The following is a 5,000-nucleotide window of genomic DNA, read 5'->3' as shown; positions in this document are numbered from 1 at the left end:
TTTGCTAAGTTTTCTTGCCTCTACCCTTTCCTTTCCTTTCTCCTCTTCCTGTATTCCCTTGTTATCTATTCATTTATGTTTCCTTTAAATAACGCAGATTAATTTTGGGAATTGTTTTTTTTTCCGTCCGGGTCTGTGTCGAAATTTTAAAACAGGATACTAACAAGTTTTTATTTTTATTTTATTTTTTATATCTTTTTTTTATTGTGTTAATACTCTGCAAGTATTGTTTCCGCGAAAGACCATTTAGAATTATATTTGTTTATTTATTAATTATAAATTTATTTATGTATTACTAATATATTTATTCGTTTATGTATGACTTGTATACTTATATAGTTATTCAGTTATATATTAATTATATTTATTCATTTATATATTACTTATATAGTTATTCAGTTATATATTAATTATATGTTTATTAATTTATATATTACATGTATAGTTATTCAATTATATATTAATTATATATAATATATAAATGAATAAATATGTATTTATTTATTTACATGTGAATTATACATAATATATAAATGAATAAATATGTATTTATTTATTTATATATGAATTATGTATTTATTCATCTATGTATTACTTCTATATTTATTGATTTATGTATTTGATTAACTTTTGAGCTATTTACGATGCACGCTAACTTTTAAAACAAGAGATCAAATGGAAAAAAATAATTGTATCCAAAAAGGAAACGTCTTGTTTAATGTTTCATGTAATTAACATTTAATTCAGCCAAATGTGTGATGTTTGATGTGAAGTGATGAATTTCAGTGATTTTAGTTTAGGGATTCCATAATAGAAAATTAGTGTGGTAGGATACAAAGACCATATTAAGGGATTCCATAATAGAAAATTAATGTGGTAGGAAATTAAGTGTCTTAAATAATGTAGTTTTGTATTTTGAATTTGGATTTTCGGACGTCGTTGAATTGAGGTTAGCGCTGCCTACAAAGTTTATTTTTATTTTATTATTTTTTTTTGTGTGTGTATTTTGAATTTGGATTTTCGAACGTCGTTGAAGTGTGGTTAGCGCTGCCTACAAAGTTTTTTTTTTCATTTATTTTTTAATGTTTTGTCCATATTTTGGCGGTTCTTTTAAAGTGTTCGAAGCGTTTTTCGAATCCGAATTTTGACTTGTCGTGTGGAGGAGAAAGGTGGGGAGGCTAACCTAATCTCGCCTAGGTTGGCACGCACGTATATGTGGCTTTAGTTCATTAATTCTATTTAGATAGGTGACTCTGCAAATAAATAATCACTAAGAAGTCGTTAATAGTCCTATCAATCCCGTCTATTTACTAGTTTTCTTGATTTTCGGATTTTAAGTATTGTTGACAATATGATGAATATAGTGTCGATGATGATGATTACAGTATTCACATAAACAGCATTAGAAAGCTCAAAGAAAGGATATATTTTACCAAACAAAACTATGATGAATGTATACAAGTTCTCGGAGTCATTTGAAAAAAAAAAATAAAATAAACAAGGATATTCAAATTTAATTTCACGTCAAAGGAGTGGCAAAGTAGAGGAAATTACCACAGGATTTGACACGTTCAGAAAAAAAATGCGTGTATTTTGTCACACCTTAATTGTGGCGCACGTGACACATAAGGACCATTTGAGTCGTTATATGGGTAGAATAAGCGCCCAAGTTTGGCGTATTGCACGTCAAAGACTTTTCGTTATGTAGGAACGTTGACTTGTGGAAACTACGTCAATTCTACAAGTCGGTGTATTTTTCAGGAATAATGTACGTTTTTTTGGCGTGTATTTTCTCAGGAATAATGTACGTTTTTTGTCGTGTATTTTTTTCAGGAATAATGTACGTTTTTGGCCGTTTCATGAGCGTTGCATCACGTGGGGCAAGGGATGCTACGTATCGTGGAATAAGCGATAACGAGATTGCATTATTACCCTTTTAACGTTGTCGTTTCGTGTTTGAACGTCATTTTATGTATTTTTTCCCCGTGAATTTTATTTGTTTTTTGTATTCATTGTTATTTTTTGATTTAAGTGGAAGAGCTGTTGAAATTTGGGGCGATTCAGGGAAACGAACAAGTCAGACCCGAGTCAGTGAATTACTCATTCCGTCTTGTATATAAATGCTTATGTGTCCATTTATTTATTTATTTATTTTTTTAATGGAAGCCGTATTATTAAAAGAGGAGGTTCATACACACCAACGAGAGGGAGGGAATGCTAACAACCTCACGAATGGAGTCATGGAGGAGGTAGCATTTGCTCTCACGTGAGATAAACGCTAAATGCCGTTGATTATACATCGTGATTGTAAATGTCGAAGGGCGAGGTGCAGTCGTTTGGCGGTTGGAGAAGCAGCGTCGTTTCGTCGAAGTTGCGGCTGGTGTGGATTCGTGGTTAGAAATGAGCGGGGTTGAAATTGGAAATGATAGGGAGTTTTTTTTGTGTTGGTTTGATTGGTTGGGTTCGTGGTTAGAAATGAGCGGGGTCGAAATTGGAAGTGATTAGGATTTTATAATTAGGAGTTTTTTTGTGTGTTGTTAGTTTGGTTGGGTTCGTGGTTAGAAATGAGCGGGGTTGCAATTGGAAATGATTAGGATTTTTTTTTTTTGAGTAGTTTGATTGGATTTTTTTTGTGTTAGTTTGGTTGGATTCGCGGTTAGAAATGAGGGGGGTTGAAATCGGAAATATGAAGAATTTTTTTTTAGTGTGTTGTTAGTTTGGTTGGATTCGTGGTTAGAAATGAGCGGGGTTGAAATCGGAAATAAGTAGGATTTTTTTTTGTGTGTTGTTAGTTTGGTTGGATTCGTGGTTAGAAATGAGCAGGGTCGAAATTGGAAATAATTTGGAGGTTTTTTTTTGTGTTGTTAGTTTGGTTGGGTTCGTGGTTAGAAATGAGCGGGGTCGAAATTGGAAATAATTAGTTTTTTTTGTGTTGGTTTGATTGGATTCGTGGTTAGAAATGAGCGGGGTTGCAATTGGAAATGACCAGGAGTTTTTTATTTATTTATTTATTTAGTTTGATTGGATTTATGGTTAGAAATGAGCGGGGTCGAAATTGGAAATAATTAGGATTTTTTTGTGTTGGTTTGATTGGATTCGTGGTTAGAAATGAGCGGGGATTAAATTGGAAGTGATTGGGAGCTTTTTTTGTGTGTTGTTAGTTAGATTGGGTTCGTGGTTAGAAATGAGCAGGGATTAAATTGGAAATAATTAGTTTTTTTGTGTTGCTAGTTTGGTTGGGTTCGTGGTTAGAAATGAGCAGGGTTGAAATCGGAGTATTTTTTGAGTTGTTAGTTTGAAATGAGCTAGAAAATGAGCAGGGATTCAGTTTGGAGACAGTAAGCGCTTTGTCGCAGTTTGATGGAATTCATAGTTAAAAATTCATGGGTAGAAATGAGCGAAGATGAAGTTGCAAAGAATAAAAAGGTTTTTGTTTGGTCTTTGTTTGAACAGCGTTGTCGTTAGTCTGGTGTAATTCATGGTTAGAAATGAACGAATATAAACATCAGAAACGATTAAAAAAAAGGTCTTTTGAAAAGCGTTGTCATTTGCCCGACGTAACTCGCGCTGAGAAATGAACAAAGATTAAAACCCCAAACAGTAAGCTATTCGTAAGCTATTCTCTGTTGTTAGTCTGTTGTAATTCCTGGTTAGAAATGACCGGAGATAAAATGAGGAACAATGCCAAGCAGACCGCAGCAGGTTTCAGCCGCAGGACAAAGATAGAGGACCGTCAATTTTAAACATACACAACATGTAAACAAACTATCAGAGCACGTATCAAAATGTGTCGTGTCATTTAGCTGCCTAACTGCTAGTTGCTTCATTTGCGAGTCGAATCAGCCTGGTTACTGTTCGTTAACGTCTTCATCGTTATCGTTACTGTTGTTATTTTATTTGTTATTGATATTGATGTTCGTGATAATGCTAGTATTAGTAAGAGTAATGGCAGTGCTAATGGTGTTATCATTATTGTCATCATTATCATTACTGTGATTATTACTATTATCATTACTGTGATTATTACTATTATAATTACTGTAATTATTATTATCATTGCTGTAGTTATTACTATTATCATTATTGTAATTATTACTATTATCATTACTGTAATTATTACTATTATCATTACTGTAATTATTACTATTACTATGCTTATTATTGTTACTGTTATTATCATTATACTTTATTTTAAGTTTCTTATTTTGCTATTTCATTATCTCCATTTAAGACCACGAACACCTCCATCTCTGCCACCACTGACATCATCGTGCCATCATCACCACTGCCATCATCATCATTATCATCATTTCTCTTTATCAATTTCATCAATTTTACCATTAGTGCTGTCGTTAACATTATCGTTATTGTCAGCAATTTTGCCATTAGTACTGTCATTAACATTATCGTTATTATCATCATCATTCATCGGTAAACTTCAACGCACGAAGAAATAATTTATCCGTTCCTTCCACAAATGCACAAAGACCCGAAAAGAAAACTAAGAAAATAAAAAAAACATTCATCATAACATCGTGAATAAAAGTGTTATACTTTCCTGCTGCACAACATGCCTCTTTTGGTGAACACGACACCGCTCGTAAATTAATAGTAACGGCTGTTTCTTGTTTGCATTCGTGGCGGCCGTGGGCTGAAAAGGTACTGTGTGTAGACGTGGATGAGGGAGGCTTGTTATAAAACCCCTGTGAGTTGGACAGTCGGGCAATTATGCTTATGTGATTTCTAAATTGCTTGTTCCCCGGGTGTAGAAGTACGGTTGTTGAGATTGCTGTTGTGTTGTGCTGTATTTTTGGTCGTTTTTTTAGGTACTGTGAATGAGGTATGTTTGTATTGTCTATGGGAGATGTCTGTGTGTATTTATGCGCATGTATGTTAGTCAGATTAAGGTTGCATAAACATATGTAGGCCGATCTTCAAGTTTGTCGTGAACTCGTGATATTCGACTTTGTTAAATTATTTGGTATTCTGTCCATCCTGGT

At 33.4% G+C, this 5,000-nt stretch overlaps 1 protein-coding gene and 1 long non-coding RNA gene across 2 annotated transcripts in view; both read left to right on the top strand.

The window, feature by feature from the left end:
* The window catches only part of LOC113818338 (uncharacterized), a 66,751-nt gene that overhangs the window by 4,050 nt on the left and 57,701 nt on the right, over positions 1–5,000 (top strand). The window lies entirely within an intron of this gene.
* LOC138866022 (uncharacterized) overlaps positions 4,370–5,000 on the top strand; it is a 1,873-nt gene continuing 1,242 nt past the window's right edge. The window contains exon 1 of the long non-coding RNA XR_011399502.1: positions 4,370–5,000. This exon is cut by the window's right edge and continues 857 nt beyond it. This is a non-coding gene — a long non-coding RNA (uncharacterized lncRNA).

Source organism: Penaeus vannamei, chromosome 23 (assembly GCF_042767895.1).
Source record: "Penaeus vannamei isolate JL-2024 chromosome 23, ASM4276789v1, whole genome shotgun sequence".
Classification (NCBI taxonomy): domain Eukaryota; kingdom Metazoa; phylum Arthropoda; class Malacostraca; order Decapoda; family Penaeidae; genus Penaeus; species Penaeus vannamei.
The sequence above is the reverse complement of the archived record's forward strand: the minus strand, read 5'-3'. Positions and strand labels throughout refer to the sequence as shown.